The sequence below is a fragment of the Pinus tabuliformis genome, chromosome 2_2 (genome assembly GCF_031772625.1).
Source record: "Pinus tabuliformis cultivar Carrire ecotype Pingquan chromosome 2_2, CPIR1, whole genome shotgun sequence".
In the NCBI taxonomy this organism is placed as follows: Eukaryota; Viridiplantae; Streptophyta; class Pinopsida; order Pinales; family Pinaceae; genus Pinus; species Pinus tabuliformis.
The window spans coordinates 1,282,546,151-1,282,566,645 of NC_142300.1; the positions used below are offsets into that span (position 1 = coordinate 1,282,546,151).

Sequence of the window (20,495 nt, forward strand, 5' to 3'; positions counted from 1 at the left end):
TGAAAATGCCAGAGTACAAATATCTATAAAAACTTGGAAGGTTTTTCTGACCATGGTTTAGAGTCTAGAGTCTAGACCTAAAGCTCCTATTTCATATTGTTATGTAAAAATTGTAATATGATTTTATGTAACTGTAGTTAATTAGGGAAAGGTCACGATCAGAAAATCATGCCCTTCCATGAAAAGGCACCTTAGGCTGTATATAAGCCAGGCGGCCCTCTATGTAAAATCCATCTAATCATTCAAGTATTAATAAATATATTTATATATTTTTCTGTCAAAACTGAGTTTATATGCTCCATTTGGTATCAGAGCCAGCTGCTGCTGCAACTTTTGTTCGCTGCTCGACACCATCGTGCAAACCACCACCCTTTTCATCGTCCATTCCGTTCCGGTTCCTGCCTCGCTCCGCCACCTGCTCCCTGCATTCGCCTGTCGCCTGCTATCGTTCCCCGACATTTCCGTTCCCTGCGTCATCTCCGGCGGTCCAAGATACTATATAGCTGCCGACTGATTGTTCCCCACAATCCTAACCGTGTGTGTCGCTTTTATGTTGACCTGGTCGCCCCAATTACGACCACGCTCGCTCATTCACAAACTCCCCATTATATGATTCAATACGTATTATATATATAAGAATCAGAAAATTAATAAATTATCTAGTTATATATTACCTATTATATAGTCGTAATAATTATATATATATATATATATATATTAGGGTCAAATTAAGGAAGAAGGTTAAATTGGATAAATATACACCACCACATACCCGGTCAATGTCTTCTTCCATGACAATAACTAATCTTAATAAAAAAATTGATAAATCTTGAGAATAAAGTCATCGGACATGTCGAAGATATCAAGGAGCTCCAAAACACAACAAAAAGAATAGAGAATCAACGCGAGCAGAATCATTAAAAAACTTAAAAGGGATCATGCAATCTTTTCAAATAAGGTGGATCGAAATCATAATGCAGCAATAATAGCTCATAATGAAGCAATGGTGATGTTGAACTCTATTTGTGAAAGTTCAAAAATTACACTTGATCAACTACCCCAAAATAATGAAGCTACTCAACACCAAGATCCTTCAAATACATCAAATTCAACAAACTCACATCATACTCCTGATTCTCAAAAAGCATCTTCCATACCCAATAGTAACACGAATTTTCAAAATATGCAGCTCGCGAATCAATACCCAAATATGCAGCTCTCGAATCAATACCCCTTCTTCACCCCAACAATTGCTACATATCAACGAAGAGCAAAACTTGAGCTTTCCAAATTTGATGGTAACGAGAAATATAGTGTTGCATGGTTCAATAAAGCAGAAGAATATTTTGAGATTTACGGTATTGACAATGACGATGAAAAGATTAGGCATGCATCCATGCAAATGGAAGGCAAAGCATATAATTGGTATATGTGGTGGAAGAAAACAACACATGCTATCAGTTGGAGGAAATTCAAAAATGCATTCTTTAAGAGGTTCCAAGGTGTCAAAGAAGAAGAGTTCTTCTCGACACTCACCAAGCTACAACAAAAAGATGTGGATGAATATAGTAGAGAATGGGAAACTTTGGCTACACGAGTACCTTGTTAAAGTTTGGGTACTAGAGGACAAGTGGTTCCCTAAGGCTTTGATCTTTGGCCTGGGGAAAAGTGTCTAAATTTATTTGTACTTTTCTCCTAAAGTGACTTTATAAGTGGTAAAGTCAATTTGATTTAAAAGTGACTTTATAAGTGGTAAAGTCAATTTAATTTAAAAGTGACTTTATAAGTGGTAAAGTCAATTTAATTTAAAAGTGACTTTATAAGTGGTAAAGCTACAATCTACTTTAAAGGTGACTTTATTAAAGTCAATGAAGAATTAGAAAGTGAAAAAGTGAGTATGGAAATAAAAGACTAAGTGGGTCTTTATTTAAGTGGGTGAGTTAAAAAATAGAAAGTGAAAATTAAATGCACATTTATTCTCATCCCTAGATCTAAATAAATCTCAGTCATTAGATCTTAGGGTAACCCAAAAGGTCATTTAGAGAGTAAAAGGAGAAGAGAAGAGAAGGAGATCAATTGATTCTTCTCATGAGCATTTGAGAGAAAGAGAAGAGAGAGCAAGGAGAAAATTTCTGAGTGAGGAAGTGAAGGAGAGCAAAAAGAAGACATTTTAGCAAATCTGGGCAGCAACATTTATTGGCAGGCATCCCAAGGCAAAATTGTACAGTAGGAGAAAGGCACATAAATCGAGGAAGAGGGAAAACAGCAAGGGCACAAATTTTGAGGAAAGTTGGGGCACGATTTTCAAGGCATTAATATTGTTTAAATTCGTACAGTTTGTACAACAGGTTCTGGGCGTGTTTTTCGAGGCAGGTCATACAGCATTTAATGATGTTTTATTGCTGGAAAAATTTATGTTTTGGTAGTTTGCTGATTGGCACGATTTTCGAGGCAGAGTTCAAGCACAGAAATCGAGATAAGTTGTAATTTGTGGTTGCTGGAATTTTTACTGTGTATTTCAGTTTCTCTGTAAAAGAATTTTCAGAAATAAAGAAGAGCTCTCAAACTAGTTTTCTCCAAGAATCGTAGGGGCTTTTCCAGGGTCACATTGACCAAAAATCACTGTGTTATTTTCTATGTGTGGCTGTCATAATTTTGTTGTGTTTTATTTCTGCAATTTCAGCAGTTGTGAAATCTCTAAATTTGTGTTTTCAGAAAATATTGTCATTTCCAGATTTTAGAATTTTTATCATGCTTGGATTTAAAACTAAATGCATGGAGTGATAAGGAAAACTGATAACCAGAGTGGAGGTTGAAATTCTTCATACCTAGGTTATCCAAAACTTGTCTTATTCGATCATACATTACGGGACTCAAACCACACCTCTATGATGAGCTTAACCTCCATGAAATCATCTCTATAGAAGAAGCAAGACAGAAAGAAAAAGTTGTAGAAAAGAAGCTCAAAAGAATACAGATGCCAAAAGTTGAAAGAGTGTATTTGAGACAAAGATTTCCCCAAACTGCTAACGTGGATAATACAAAGTATGTTCCATGTGAAAATTCCTAGATCTAACAATCTCAGGAATCCTACTGCAACCAACTGAATCTACTTCACCTAGATTGTAAATTACATTACAAGCTTATTTCAGATATCTTCTTGAAACATTGAAGTAAATTACTGAAGTAGACTACACCAATTAAATATGATTATGAAACATAGAAACTGAGCAAGGAAAATAGAAACACATAGGACATAGTTATTTTTGGACAAAAGTCCCCGAAAAAACCCAATGCAAGAAAACCGATGCAGCAGCTCTGAGGGTTTTATTATTATGCAGGAGAAATTTTGAATAAAATTCTAGGATGCTCAACTAGCAATCTGATACAGAGAGAATATTGAAAAAACAGTGGTGAAATGATCTCACCCTCTCACTAGAGAATCAATGACTGGTCCTTCAGCTTTGGAGGCTCTGCATTACCCTCTACATGGCCTCTGTGCAGAACTGCGTCACTCTGGGCAATTTCTGCATCACCCCTCCTGGGTATTACGCTGCCTCTCCTCTAGATCATCTATTGGCTGAGAAATCGACCTTCTGCCTCCCAGACTCACAACCCGAATTTCGGCAACTAAAACTCGACTTCCCTCAGCAGTAAACTCGACTTCCCCTCAAGGAATGCACTGCCCCTGCGTCAGCACTTCGTGGGCCAACGTCATCCTTCCTCTAGATGTCTTTCTATTCTCCGTCTGCCTCATACTCAACGAAAACTCCTCCTTCCAGATTCTCACTGCCCCTCTGCTGCAGAAGATCTCCTGAGAACTCCTCACTTCAAAAAACTGATTTTCTCAATCTCTTTGTCTGTTTTCCAAATGACCCTCAAGCCCCTTCTTATATCTTCCTGTTGGACAACCAACAGCCTAGAATAAATAATAATCAAAGGCTCAGATCGTTTTGGCTTCATCTGTGGCCTTTTCTAGAAGTTTCACCCCTAATTAGATTAATACCCATTAATATTTTAATTTTCCTGAGTCTAGACTTAGGAACCCCATTAAGAATATTAATTATTTTAATAAAATCACTTCTGGGTGGAATTTCCCAAAACGCTTTCTGAGTTCTTTGGAATACATGTGCCCAAGCCTCCCTACAAAATTTGAGGCTTAGAGCACATTCGATGCTACCCCAAATCAACACTCACTCTTAGCGAGGAATGTGCTCTAGCAATACACTGCCACTGCATACTGCTCTGACTCTGAAGCATCGTCCTCTACATTGTTGATGTCTGACATGTTGTCCACCAACTACTACGTTGTTGTTGCTACTGTACTACTGTCGTTGAAACTACCACTGTCAATGCTACATCTATACTACAGCTCCCTCTCAAATGTTGCATCTGCTATGCTACTAGCACTTCCACTACTAACACTACATTTGTACTACAACTCAGTTGCTGAGAGAAGCAACTGAAAACACCCAAAACTTGATTGCCACTAGTCCCACGCTGTCTTTTGAAGCCACTGCACTGTTGTAGCTCTGCACTGTGCCTCCTCGCACTGCTGCCTCTCTGGTCTGTGCTGCTCACATTCTGGCACTACTAACCATTGCATCTGTCGAATCAACACTCCATGGCACCAACTAAAAACTCCACCATCCTACTACTACTGATCATGGGCTCTTGTAGCAAGGTGACGATCCAAGAGGTGGGCCCCCCAACGATCCTGCCCATCTGTAGCTCTATCGAACTACAGTTCTATATCAGCCCACCTCCCTCCAGGAGGTATCTTGGCTGTTGTGGCGAACTCCTCCTCCTGTTCAATTTTAGCGGCTGCAACCTTAGGATCATGCTTCTCATCCTTGTCCTTTTTCTTCAAAGGACACCGAGATGCATAGTGGCCCATCTCGCCACATCTGAAACACTTCACCTTGGAGACGTCCTTCTTTCGTCTCTGTTTCCCCTGCTATCCCTTCGATGAAAGGGTTGTGTTATCCTCCTCCTCTACTTTGGGCTTCGACCCACTGCTGTTGCTGCTCCCATCAAGTTTGACCTTGAGCAGGTCTCTCCTCAGCTCTTCTTGTTTCAGAGCTACCCACATCTCGTCCCAATTTGGCAATGTTGCTTTGCCCAGGATCCTTTGGACAATGATTTGCCACCCATCCGAGACGGAATTTAGAGATAGTCTTACTAACTCTGAATTTTGAGGTGTATGCCCCGCAGTTGACAGTGCATCACGGGTCTCCTTCAGTTTCGTGAGTAATGGATTCACACGTTCTCCCTTCTGCATCTGATCAGATCTCAACTTCTGCTTTAAGTACATCTTCCGTTGCTCGAAAGATCCCTAATACAATGTGGCCAAGGCATCCCACATCTCCTTAGCAGTCCCTTTGCTAGCAACGTGGCACACCACGTGATCCTTGTAGTGATCATAAACTTATATACGGTAATAACCAGAACAGAAATACAGTAAGCATGAAGAATTTAAGTTTGTACTTACCTTAACTGCTGCTGATTCTGCTAACTGCTGCTGATTCTGCTACTGAACTGGTGTCGTTGATGATGTCGTGGCTATTTTGATCCAATTTCCGGGAGACCAATTCCTCCCAGCCAGACTGAGCAGATGGCTGCTCAATCCAGTAAGCTTCTCGCAGAAGCTCACTGCCCCCGTGCCCAGAACCTCAGACCGATTAAAGCTCTTCCACTGGTAAATCTTATCCCTCTGGTTTGTACTCCTGATTTTCAGCTCCTGCCCTCCACTCTCGATTTTTCCCCCCCTGTTCTCAGCCTCATCTCTGCGTTTTATAGCCAGGGCTAAGCGGTGGCCGCCCTGTACACCAGCGACTCCGCCGCTTCCTCCCGTGGTGACAGCTTCCTCCAGCATGAGTCATCCTCTCGCACAGGTGTTTATGGGGAGTATTCAGGTTTATAAACTTTAGCCTTTTACATTATAACTTTATAATATTTAGTATGTACCTTATCACTTTATGTATGTTTGTTTTCTTTTAATATAAACTTTAGAATTTTTAGGTTAATTAATTTTTGATATTAATACTTGATTTTTTTTTATTTTATAAATATCATTTTTATTTATTTATTAATGTATATTTATACAGGGCATATAATATGAGTATTTAAGGATGGGTCGTTACAATCCTTGACTCCATCCAGGATCATCCTCTTCGCCTTAGCCATCTCAGCTCTGTACTTCTTCAACGGACATGCATTTACAGGGACAACTACCACATTATCAACATATGTCTTGAGGGCATGCTCATCTAGAAGGAAAGTCATTCTAGCCTTCCAAATGGCATGGTTGGAAGCCCTGTCCAACCTATCCTAATCCCTCAAGCCACTAGTTGCCATATCCTCCGAAAAATGTCAAACATCTCCCTCTTTCTCCTCGCTGCGTAGCTCCTAGGCTACCTTACGCACTCCTTGATGGAGTTGGTAAGTTGTTGCTCCTCTACTACTCAGCAATTGAGAAATGTTGATTTCCTCAGCAAGAAATCAATGAGGAAGTATTCCCTCACTATGCGATCTGCTTCTTCCTTCTGAGGACTTTTCTGCCCAGCACTTAGCTTGCAGAAAACTATGTCCCTCTAGCTCTGCGTGGTTCTACGTAGCTCCCTTTGACTCGGCAAATTCTCGATCCGGCAGTCTTACCTCTCTGTCGGCTCACTCAGAGAGAGACACCCATGAAAATATAGCCCTCCTGGCTAAAACTGCACTATCCCTCAGGGGATTCGAACTGTTACTTGCTGCACAAATTGGCCCTTGCTTCAGTGCTAGATCCGCTCTTCCTATTTCACATCAATTGCTCTGATACCATGTGAAAATTCCTAGATCTAACAATCTCAGGAATCCTACTGCAACTAACTGAATCTACTTCACCTAGATTGTAAATTACATTACAAACTTATTTCATATATCTTCTTGAAACATTGAAGTAAATTACTGAAGCAACCTACACCAATTAAATATGATTCTGAAACATAGAAATTGAGCAAGGAAAATAGAAACACATAGGACACAGTTATTTTTGGACAAAAGTCTAAAGCATAAAAACTGTTACTGAAGCATGAAAACTGATAGCTTGGAGGCTTGAATGTAAAAATACACAAAAGGTATTTTGTAATAATAATTTATTATATAGAAAATTGTACAAGTGATGAATGTAACAATGAGGACCCGTATATATATACCTAAGCAGATATCCTTTTGTGACTGGGCATGTCTTTTAGACATGCTTTTTCACTTAACTAATGACTTTTTAACATAATCACTACTTGATTACTTAGTATTTATATTATTTATATTTATTTATTTTGTTATGAATTATATTCATAACATAGCCCCTCCCTTCGGAAGCTTTGTCCTCAAAGCTTTAACGCTGTGGATTTTCTTCACTTAGTACTTGTTGCCTCGACGTATATAATCTGGCCATCCTCTCGTCATGTAGCTCATCAATAATATTCCCTTGGATTTTTTATTTATTTATGTTTTTCTTTCAACTCAAATCTTTTTTTTAATAATAATAATTATATATATAGTTTTTAATCTAAGTCACCTAACACGGGGATTCAGGACACGTAGGATTCGAGATTCATGGTGTTGGATTCGGACACGCTGACCCCCCAGAACAGGACATGTTATATATTATTTTATTAATATATATATATATATATATATATATATATATATATATATATATTAAAAATTAGATATTATCATATTTCTTACACAAATTTTAATTAATGATACAAATTTATTGATTTCAAACATAGATCTTCATCTATAGCTATTAGCATGCATAGTACATACAAAATTCAAATACATGTCAATTTATTATCTATTTCTTATGCTTGGCCCTCTTGCCACCACGAGAAATGTCTAATTTTTTAGTCTTGTTGGAAAATCAGGAACTTTGTCATTAATATCACCCTCTAAGCATTAATATCCAGAGGTATCTTTGTCATTACCTCTGTATCTGTATAGGGATCTTTGTCATTAATATCACCCTTTAAGCATTAACATAAGATAGAACAAGCATAACATGTCAAGTCAAGATTTTGTTTGAGCGATGCGTACATTATTAGGAGGGTCATGATACAGGAGTTCGACAACCAATGTCACTAAATATGAGTTCCATACCCTAATACATGACAAAATTCAATGGAAACATTGCAATCCCCCAATCCTAAAATCCTGAAAAACTGATAAGTCTGCTGGATTTTGAATGAAATCTAAAATTCTACTTTCTCCATATGAAATCCAATGAGGCCGGAACCACTCTCAAACATCCTGAGTCATTTCATGGTAATGTTAAAAATTTAAGTAAAAGGATGAAAATGAAGATTAAGGAGAATGTCACTTTTACTTTAAGAATTTAACATTACCATGAACAGGACACGTTTCCCAAAATCGCGACACGCTTTTGAAAATCGTGACACGACCTCGGATTCGACGTGTCGGAAAAGGACACGACGTGTCATATGATTTGGACACGAATCCGGACCGAATCGTGTCGGATTCGCTGGATTCGGGATTCGTAGGGGGTTTAGGACGAATCCGGTGACTTAGTTTTTAATATAGTTTTTTTATATAATTTGTTTTAATAATAATAATATTTTTTTAATATATATATATATATAATTATAATTATAATTATAATTTTTTTATTAATAATAATAATAATATTATTATTATTATTATTATGATTTTTTTAATAATTAAATTAAATTAATTTAATTACTATATTGTAACAACAACCTCATCATCATCATCTTCATTTGGATCATCATCTTGATCATTTCCTGCAACATCTTCATTTTCAATATTATAATCATCTAATGCTCCACCTTGTTTCTTTTTACCATCGCTATCATCTTCCTTATTATTGATTTCCTTTTGACATGCTTTAACTTCTGCATATGATTTTTCTCGACGCTGAAATGCTTCTTGAATTTTACTAGATTGTTCAACGCATTCAGGACGTGAACGTAATGGCACATTGTGCGGTGAACAACGTTCAAAGACCCGCATGATTATATTATGTGCCATGGCTTTGATACCACTGAAGCATAAAAACTGTTACTAAAGCATGAAAACTGATAGCTTGGAGGCTTGAATGTAAGAATACACAAAAGGTATTTTGTAATAATAATTTATCATATTTAAAATTGTACAAGTGATGAATGTTACAATGAGGACCCGCATATATATACCTAAGCAGGTGTCTTTTCGTGACCAGGCATGTCTTTTAGACATGCCTTTTCACTTAACTAATGACTTCTTAACATAATCACTACTTGATTACTTAGTATTTATATTATTTATATTTATTTTGTTAAGAATTATATTCATAACAAAGTCCTTAGAAAAACCCAATGCGGGAAAACTGATGCAGCAGCGTCGAGGGTTTTATTATTATGCAGGAGAAATTCTAAGTACAGTTCTAGGATGCTTAACTAGCAATCCGATACAGAGAGAATACTGAACAAAAGAGTGGTGAAATTATCTCAACCTATCACTACAGCATCAGTGACTGATCCTTCAGCTCTGGAGACTCTGTGTCACCCTCTGCATGGCCTCTGCACAGAATTGTGTCACTCTGGGTAGTTTCTGCGTCACCCCTCCTAGGTATTACGTTTCCTCTCCTGTGGATCCTTTGATGGCTGGGAAATCAACCTTCTGCCTCCTGGACTCACACCCCGGCGTCCGGCAATTGAAACTTGACTTCCCCTCAAGCACTGTGCTACCTCTGCGTTAGCACTTCTAGGCCACCTTCAACCTTCCTCTGGACATCTTTCTGTTCTCTCTTTGCCTCGTACTCTTCGGAAACTCCTTCTAGATTCTCACTACCCCTCTGTTGCAAAAGATCTCCTCAATCGATTTTCCTCCTGAGAACTTCTCATTTCAAATAATGGATTTTCTCAATCTGTCTGTGTGTTTTCCAAATGACCCTCAAGCCCCTTTTTATATTTTCCCATTGGATAATCAACGGCGTAGATTAAATCATAATCAAAGGCTCAGATCATTTTGGCTTGATCCGTGGCTTTTTCTAGAAGTTTCACCCCTTATTAGATTAATACCCATTAATATTTTAATTTTCCTAAGTTTAGACTTAGGAACCCCATTAAAAATATTAATTATTTTAATAAAATCACTTTTGGGTGGAATTTCCCAAAATGCTTTTTGGGTTCTTTGGAATACATGTGCCCAAACCTCCCTGCAAAATTTGAGGCTTAGAGCATATCCAACGCTACCCCAAATCAACATTCCACACCAGTTGCGTGAAGGATGAAAAACTAATTTGGAAATGCAAAGAATGAAAGAAGGTAAGTGAAAACGTTATAACGAAAAATGGGATTCTAAACATAAATGTGTTAAAGCAAAATAGACCAAGAACCTGTATACATGTGAGGCAACCAATGATTCAGATAGTGAAGAATCAGACATAGAAGAAGTTGAAGATCCTCAACAATTTTCTCTAGAATCATATAGTGAGAATATTCTGCAAGTGTCACTATCAGCCATGACAGGTATATCTCAACTGCGGACATTAAAGTTAAAAGTGTTGGAAATACTGAGAAGGGGGTGAATCAGTATTTCTTAGCAATTAGCACTTTTTAATCCTTTTCAGAGCATTAGTTATTCTTCAGTTATTATTAATGTTCTTCTTCAACAATTATAAACAATAATCAGTAGTAGACAACACCATACAACAATGCAGGAAGATAAAACAATAGACACAGAGATTTTTAGGTGGAAAACCCCCTCTGAGTCAAAAACCACCGAACGCTTCTCTAGTAATTGTCTTCTTCTCTCTTTAAAAGAAATATTAATTACATCAAGATTTCAGCTACAACTGAGGGATGCGTCAACCCCCTAATTCACATGCCACAACCTGTAGGATGCTACTAAACCCTAATATCCTACTGCAACCAGAAGGACGCCCCAATGCCCTGTAGATCAGGCCACAACCTGATGAGTGCCCCAACACTCTATTTACCAGTTGTTGTCGGAAAGGATGCTTCACTACCCTGTTAGTTTATTAGCCACAACTGAATGGACGCCACAACACCCTATGCAAGCCACAACTTTCCCTAGCACCACTCTACCACCCTAAAGTGTTCTCAGACCACAGCCTGAAAGCGACTTCAATCACCTGCCTTGCACAACCTTGCCACCCTGAAGAGCTAGAAGACCACATTTCACAATTTTCACACTGGATCCCCTTGTGCTCTGAATCAATATAAGGTTGTAATGGAGATAATAATACTCTACACGATATGTATATCCTGTCAAGTCTTGCTACACAAAACTGCTCAACCGATCACTACCAAGTCAACCCACTGAACAATCACTACATATCGTTGAACACTGCTCATCACTGATCACTTTATTGATAATTGTACATCATTGTCAATGCTCAAACTAACAATGTCATATCCACTGTCACTGCACTACTCATGAATGAGTAATCGTCAAGAGCTCATAAGCAGACTGCCAAATCACTGAACCAATCACACTATACTATTGCAAGTGTCATATAAAAGTGTCTGAAAATGGCACAATCCCAGATGCCACAGGTCATCCCTATGACCTACTACCACTGCTTTCAAGGTTTTCCCATAGAGAACTACTAGCATATGTTCCTTCACTATTGAGCACTACTCACACACTGTTATCCATCGTGTTGATTTGGGGTAGCATCGGATGTGCTCTAGCCACGAAATTTGGTGGAGAGGCTAAGGCACATAAGATTTCCAATACCCAGAAAGGGTTTGGGCAGATTCTAAACAGTTTGAGAGATATACAAATAATTAATATTTTTAATGGAGTCCCTAAGTCTAAACTTAGGGAAATTAAAATATTAATGTGAATTAGTATAAAACTGTGTTAAAATGGTCCAAAAGTCATGGATCAAGCCAAATCTAATCTTAGCCGTTGATTAGGGACTTAATCTCAGCCATTGCTCTATCAACGAGAAAAGTATAAGAGGAGGCTTGAGGGTCACTTGGAGAACACACCAAGAGATCAAGATTTCAACTTTCTGGGGTTAGGTTTGTTGAGAAAGTTGAGAGAGTGATCTGGAGTTGCAGCTGAGGAGCAGTGAATACAGAAGCAGAGAAGCAAAGATAGTGTCGGGAGGTTCAGGGTAGCAGCGAGGAAAGCTGATGCAGAGGGCAGAAGCTGGAACTGCCGGGAACAGCCGGAACTACCAGAAAAGCTGACGCAGAGGGAAGAATCTGGAACTGCCGGGAACAACCGGAACTGCCAGGAACTGTCGGAACTGTCGGGAAAGCTAACGCAAGGGGCAGAAGCCAAAACTGCCAAGAATAGCCGGAACTACCGAGCACTGTCGGAACTGCTAGGAAAGCCGACGCAAAGGGCAGAAGAGGCTGACGCAGTCCCTAGAGGCTGACGCTGGGGTTTTCCATTGGGTATATTGGAGCTGAGGAGCTGCCGAGTGTTTATCCGGGGTTTCAGCTGGAGCATCTGTCTCCGAAGGAGAGGTACTACTGCCGAGATTTTTCTTTGTTGGGTGAGCCGAATTTGACACCCATATTGTATTCTGAAAATTCTTAATAAATCAAACCCTCAGATAGCTGCACCGGTTTTCCCACATTGGGTTTTTCCAAGGACATTAGTCCAAAAATAATGGTGTCATTTGTGTGCTTGTTTCTGTTTCCTTCAGTTGATGATCTGTAATGTGTTGAGCATGTACTTGTGTTTATTTTCAGTATTTACATGGTAAATAACTTGTTAATTAATCAGAACAAGTAGGAAGGAATAAATCAGAAAGTACATGGAGGGTTTCTAACTGTTAGACTTAGAAACTTCAACATGGTTTCAGAGCGTGGTTGCAGATCACAGGAAAACTAAAGCCATCAGTCGAGCAGAGCAGCAACAACAAAAAACAGTTGTCCCGAGTGACAGAAGTTGTTCCTAGCAGCAAAACAGCAAGGAAGGCGTGATGCAGTGCCTGCGCTATCAAGTTCGGGCCAAGAAGAGGCTAAGGGAGGAAAAGACAAGCTCACGTAGAGCCCCGCAGAGGCCAGGAGGGTTGACACAATTGGCTTAGGGAGCTAGTTCATCGGTGTTGGGACTTCGTAGAGCCTAGGAGCTCTCACCTTCAGGTTGTTGGGGTTTAGGAGGCTGTGGATAAGTTGCAGAGTGGAGTTGGTCGGGTACTGTTGTTAGAACAGTACCTAACAGGGCAAGGCCAAGGAGGAGGGAGTTGCTGCCTAGGGTTTCTAGCTGAGAAATCCAGATCAGTGGTGCGGTTGCACAAACGATCAGAGTAGGGGGCATCTTGACATTGGCAGAAGGATTTCCAGGAGGGAAATCGAGGCTCAGAGGGAGTCACACCAAAAACTTCTACGAGGGAAGTAGAAGAGCAGCAGAATGGCACTACATGAAGTAAGAGACCAAGATAGACTAGACGAAGCCTCAAACTTCGTAGTCTGGAAGGCCATAATATTATCCGTACTTGACAAAAATCGTGTCAAGCACTTTGCCTTGAAGACGATAGCGGTCCCAGTTGACCCAACTAACAATGACAGGTATGAGTGAGCAATGGCAAGGGCCAAGAGTATCATTCTTGACATGGTCAAGGATCATATAGTACCACATAATGCCGAGAAGAATACGGCACGGGAGATGTGGGAGGCCCTGACCAAGTTGTATTAGCATACTTTCGTGCAGAAGAAGATGCTCCTAGAAAATCAGCTGCGGTCATACCAAATGCCGAAGGGAGAACAGATCGACACCTTCCTCGGTCGATTGAAGGAGATCCGAGATCAACTGACTTCCATAGGGGCCACACCAGATCCAGAGTTGATGGTGAGAACAGCGTTGAATGTAGTCTTAGAAGACTGGGAGGTGATTGTCCAGAGCATACTGGGCAAGGCGACCATTCCTGTTTGGGAGGAAATGTGAGCGGCTCTTCGCCAAGAAGAGATCAGGAGGGTGACCAAGACGGGAAGCAACAGCAAGGGGATCAGAATCAAGGAGGAGGAGGTGGATGTTGCCCTAGCATCTGAGGGTAAGCAAGAAAAGCGAAAGAAGAAGGACCTCCCCAAGGTCAAATGCTTCCACTGTGGGGAGTTGGGTCATTATGTGACCCAGTGTCTAAGGAAGAAGAGCAAGGGAGAGGCTTCCGATACCCAGGCAACGCTAGCAAGGGCAGAGAAGGAAGTGGAGACGGACGATGTCCATGCCATGAGTGCACACACACCACTTGAGCGAAAGTGGGGAGACATCGAGCTGTAGTCAGGAGGACTACAGAAGATGAGGGACAGGATCCTTGAGGTACCCAGTTTCTTGGATTATACCTGGCTATGGTAGCCCCGAAAAGGAGTAGCAGGACTAGCGGATGTCAGTAGAGACAGATGAGGATGGAGCGGCAGATAGAGCTACAATGCAGGATTCCCAAGACAGCGCGACGCTAGCAGGCTGCAACAGTGCGAGAGGCATGGGAGTGCTGCACCAGTGCAGGATGGCACAGAGAGATGTGCAATGGTGCAAGATGCAAGGCGTTGTTGCAGCAGCGTAGAGGTCAGAGAGGGAGCATTTGTCAGTGACAGAGGGAGCTTCAGCATCGGGAGTGTCTCTAGCCTGACAGAGATGTCAAAGTTGGGAGGTCAGTTACTTACTTCTCAGTAACTAAGTTACAGTGCAACAGTTAGTAGTGGCGATGCTATGGGAAGCACGATGCAACATGATGAGAGGGGATGCAGTGCAGACACACAGTGGCAGTGGCAGGAACATGGGCAGCAGCATAGATCCAGAGGGAATTTTCGTACAGATACAGCAGTGGCAGTGGCAGAGCCATGGGTGGCAGTACAGGATGCAGCAGTACAAATGATGGGCAGCAGGTTTAGCATCAGGAACCGATGCCAGATGATCAGAGTAATACTCAGTGAGGAGTATTGCTAGAGCATAGTCCTCGCTAAGAGGGAGTGTTGATTTGGGGTAGCATCGGATGTACTCTAACCACGAAATTGGGTGGAGAGGCTAAGGCACATAAGATCTACAATACCCAAAAAGGGTTTGGGCAGATTATAAACAGTTTGAGAGATATTAAAATAATTAGTATTTTTAATGGAGTCCCTAAGTCTAAACTTAGGGAAATTAAAATATTAATGTGAATTAATATAAAACTGTGTTAGAATGGTCCAAAAGTCATGGATCAAGCCAGACCTAATCTTAGCCGTTGATTAGGGACTTAATCTCAATCGTTGATCTGTCAACGAGAAAAGTATAAGAGGAGGCTTAAGGGTCACTTAGAGAACACACCAAGAGATCAAGATTTCAACTTTCTGGAGCTAGGTTTGCTGAGAAAGTTGAGAGAGTGATCTGGAGTTGCAGCTGAGAGGCAGTGAATACAGAAGCAAAGAGGCAAAGATAGTGCCGGGAGGATCAGGGCAGCAGTAAGGAAAGCTGACGCAGAGGGCAGAAGTCGGAACTGTCGGGAACAACCAGAACTGTCGAGAACTGCCAGGAAAGCTGACGCAGAGGGCAAAAGACAGAATTGTTGGGAACAGTTGAAACTGTCGGAACTACCGAGAAAGCTAACGCAGAGGGAAGAAGACGGAACTGCCAGGAACAGCCGGAACTACAGGGAAAGCTAACATAGAGGGCAAAAGAGGCTGACACTGAGGTTTTTCGTGGTGCAGATTGGAGCTGAGGAGTTGCCAGAGTGTTTATCCGGGGTTTCAGCCAAAGCATTTGTCTTCGAAGGAGAGGTACTACTGCAGAGATTTTTCTCTGTTGGGCGAGTCGGATTTGGCACCCAGATTGTATTCTGAAACTGCTTAATAAATCAAACCCTCAGATAGCTACACCGGTTTTCCCGCATTGGGTTTTTCCAGGGACATTAGTCCAAAAATAACGGTGTCATTTTTTGTGCTTGTTTTTGTTTCCTTCAGTTGATGATCTGTAATATGTTGAGCATGTACTTGTGTTTATTTTCAATATTTACATGGTAAATAACTTGTTAATTAATCAGAACAAGTAGGATGGAATAAATCAGAAAGTACATGGAGGGTTTCTAACTGTTAGACTTAGAAACTTCAACACATCATTACTTCAATAAGCTATACAACAAGGTGATGTATCCTCAGAAACCTGTTACCCTGTAAGGTCATATTATGTTACTCAAGTTATCCTAGGTTATCATAGTCATTGTCAACTCAAGGTTCTACTAGTCAAAGTCAACATATCAATAACTTGTTATGTCAGTCAACCATCATTTTGCATGTAGAGTGTCAAATCTAGTCAAAGTCAAAATGTCAACATATGTGTCATGTCTATAAGATCTACTCTTACAAAGTCAAAGTCAAGGCAAAATGTCACCACACAAATCCAACCCATTCTTAGTAAGTCAAAATCAAGGTAGTTGTCATCATACATGTTATGACTTAGTGTGTCAAAGTCAAGGTGATTGTTATCTTGTATGTGAGATGTCAAATCTACTCACAATGTCATCTGCTATCAATGAGTCAGAGTCCACAGTCAAGTTTCATGTCAAGCATTCTAATAGCATATTGTTATGTCAAGAAAACTGTTATGTCTAATAGCATATTGTTTGTCAAGCAAATTGTTATGTCATTAGGTCAGCCAACCTGTTATGTCATTAGGTCAAGCAAACTGTTATGTCTAATTGTCATGAGGTCAAATTTTACTTGCTGTCCCCTTCTCACTGTATAAGAAATTACAGTCTCATTACTGTCATCAAATTCTAAGTCACAAGATCTTGCTCACACCTACCTTGCTGTCCATTACATGCTGTCACTATCAAAGTTAAGTCAGTGTATTAATGTGATATTAGTGTCAAGGTCAAATGAGTTGAGTCAAAGCAATCAACTCATCATAGTACTTGCCACGGTAAGGCATCAATGTTAAGTCGATCAACACAGTACAAAGATGCTGTTACTTCATGTACTAAGGTTGTCATATTAACACAAGAGAATGTCAATATTGTTACCTATACTCAGAAATTACTTTTACAACTTATCACCACTTCAAGTTACAGATTCTTATGTCACATTCAAGATGTATGTTGCACACATTACTCGTCAAAACAACCAAGGTGTCAAGTCATGGTCTAGGTCACTTGGGGTTCTAAAATCACAGTGCAGATCCTAACAGCAGTCTCTAATCAAGCTTGTAACCAAGCCTTAACTGTAGTCTAACGTCACTGGACTACCCCTACTCAAAACTGACCCTAAAATGTTTACAAATGGTCCTCTACAAGCTACAGCAGCCCAGACCGAGCTCTAAAAATTGTTTCTTACATCCTCTTTGCACAGGTTTATCTTTGGTCCTAGATTAGTTTTCTCAAAAACAAAACTTATGTAATAAGCTCTCTTTAATAGATAGTCAAGCATCAAAATAGGCCTGCGGCCTAGCCATGGTCTTACATCCAAGCAAAAAATGAGAAACCCTTCCTATACAGAGCCAAAGTTAGTAACTGGTATTTGTTGTAGAAAGCCGAGGGTTAGAAGGATTAGTGCTTTGTCCATACAAATCCAAGCCAAACAAAAAGTACTTGCTAATTAGGAGGCCTCGGTCTAGGCCTATGATGAAGAAGGTCATGAAACAAATCTCATCAAAACAAAAAGGAAACATTGATTTGCACAGGTCTGAAACTTACCTCAGATCCGAAGTGTATAGACTTTTCATCTTCAACAAAGAGAGTGACCAACACTAAAAGGATCCTCCAAGAGGACCACCCAACATACGGGAAAACACACCTTAATTTCTGAAAATGCTTCGTTGTTTCTACCTCAGGAGTCGAAGTTCAATTTCAGAGCTATGCTCAAAAGATCATTGTTGAATTTGAGAGTTCAATAGGTCTTCTTTTATAGAGTTGGGTTGGGCTAATGAGGGCTTCTAAGTTAGACGTTAGAGGATATTTAGGATATTTAGGATCTTTTGAATTTGTTTGATATTTAGGATCTTTTGCCTTACTTTCTATGAAAGAACCACTTATTAATATTTATTTAGAAAAAAAATTAATTCCACTAAAATTTTGAAATCAATGATTGCCTTAGTGCATATGGTCCTACCTAGGTTGTGAAGTCAGTGATTGGTTTATTGTCTTTGGTTCTTCGAGTTATGTAACTTATACGTGGTGAGATTATGGTGATAAACAATGTCATATATTGACAATCGTAGGAGGTGTCACATCACTACCCTCTGCAGTTTTAGTCTGTTGATTTATGGTAGCATCGGATGTGCTCTAAGTCTCAAATTTTCCAGGGAGGCTTGGGCACATGTATTACAAAGAACCCAGAAAGAATTTTGGTAAATTCCATCAGGAGACAATTTTATTAAAATAATTAATTATTTGTAATGGGACCTGTTGCCGCACAAAGTGTCTAGGCACCGCGACAACACTCAGAGTAAGGGTTGTCACTCTTATCCTTACTCACTCCGTTTAGACTCTCTCCTAGACAAGTCAAGGGGGGTAGTCCTTGGAATGAATGAATGAGGATAGCCTGTGAAACACAGACCCTAGGAGAGTTAAAAATGGACAACTTGATGAATGTGAAACAAACCCTGGTTAATCGAGATTGATAGATCTAGCAATTAAGACAAGTAAGACACAATAACAAGAAATAAATGATTTTAGACTAGTGCCTTATATTCAATTAACCATAAACTAGATAAAAACAAGTTATCCAGATCAATTTATAAATGTGGCAAAGCGACGATCATGAACAATTAAATGTCAACGCCTAAAAAATTTACCATGCAAGAGCTTCTAGCAATTTATATTTCTCCTATAGTCAATATGATTTTAAACCATTAATCGCACTTGACAATAGAAACATCACCACCACAAAAATTAAAATTTTACACTTAACACACAAAAAGACACCAAGGAAATTTGGATTAGAATTTAATGTGCTAAGCTTATGAAGCAAAATTTAATGTGGCAAATGAATTTTTTAATGTGACTAAAAATCAAATCAAAAGACCTTAATTAAATTTAAATTTTTATGGGCCGTAGGCCACATAAAAATAGAAATTTCTTAATTGTGAAAGCTTAGATTCCCTTTTGATTCATTCCGTTCAATGTCAAAGTCACCAAATAAAAAAATTTAATTTTTTTTATTTTTTTAGATTTTTAAATGTTTTTGAATTTTTGTTTATGAAACGAAATTAAAATAAAAAGAAGAATAATAATTAAAACAAAACTAAAGTCAATTGAAATTAAATAATAATAAATAAACAAAAATAAAAATAAATAAATAAATAAAACAAAAATAAGAAAAGGAAATGGAGAATAACCAAACAACAACAAAAAAAAATCAAATTAAAACAAAATTACAGTTCATTCTCCAATAACATCCTTCCATTGCACAGAAGAGTCCTGGTATAACATGGTCAAGGTCTGCCACATCTCCCTTATTGTGTTCTTCTCAGCAATATGTGGTATTACATGATCCTTGACCCCGTCTAGGATCATGCTTTTCGTCTTCGCCTAGGCCTCCTCATACTTCTCTTTTACATCAGGGTCAACTTGGAGATCTATTGTTCTCAAGGCATAGTCCTTGATGCAATGTTTATCCAGGATTGTCACGATCCTAGCCTTCCAGATGACAAACTTGGAAGCCTTGTCCAATCTGTCCTAATCCCTCAATCCATACACTGCCATCTTTGCTCCTCTTCTCTAGACTCCCTCTGAGTCTTGGTTTCCCTCTCGGAAATCCTCCGTCCAACTGTCGAATCACTCCTCTCCAATCCTCCTTTGCCGCTGCAACCCAAATCTATTTCTTGGCTAGAAATTTGTCGAGGTAGTACTTCCCTCTACCTTGGTTCAATCTCCTTAGACACTGTTCTGCACCGACAGAAACAGCGTCCCACCAGCTCCTCAAATCAAAATCTACACAGCTCCCTTAGACCCTACAACTCGAATAATCTGAGCCCTTTAGGCTCTACACAATCACTACGTGGGTTGAATTTACTCCACCCGGCCAACTGCATCAATCCTTCCTGGCTTAGAAAGATGACTTGGCTCTGCATGAGCCTGATCTGCCCTCCTTTGCCTCTATGTTGGCCCTTCTGGTTGACACAACTATTGCGTGGGCTCCTCCCAGCAACTGTGTCTTCGTTTCCCAACTCAAAAAGGCTGACGCAGGCACTGTGTGAGCCTTTGTGCCACACTTTTTGCACTGCATCACTCCTCCTCTTGCCTCTTCAGTTCTGGAACAACGCCCTCTTTCGAGACAGTTGTTTCTCTGCTGCAAATTCTCAGATTTCTTGGTTGGTTCCTTCAGTCGCCTATGATCTGCAATTGCTTTGATACCATGTGAAAAATCCTGAATCTAACACATCAGAAACTCCTACTATGTTAATTTGGGGTAGCATCGGATGTGCTCTAGCCACGAAATTTGGTGGAGAGGTTGGGGCACATGAGATCTCCAATACCCAGAAAGGATTTAGGCAAATTCTAAACAGTTTAGGAGATATTAAAATAATTAATA

The 20,495-nt window shown here is 39.8% G+C and overlaps 1 protein-coding gene across 8 annotated transcripts in view; it reads right to left on the reverse strand.

The window, feature by feature from the left end:
• Nucleotides 1-20,495, reverse strand: part of LOC149198157 (uncharacterized) — a 488,351-nt gene that overhangs the window by 132,762 nt on the left and 335,094 nt on the right. The window lies entirely within an intron of this gene.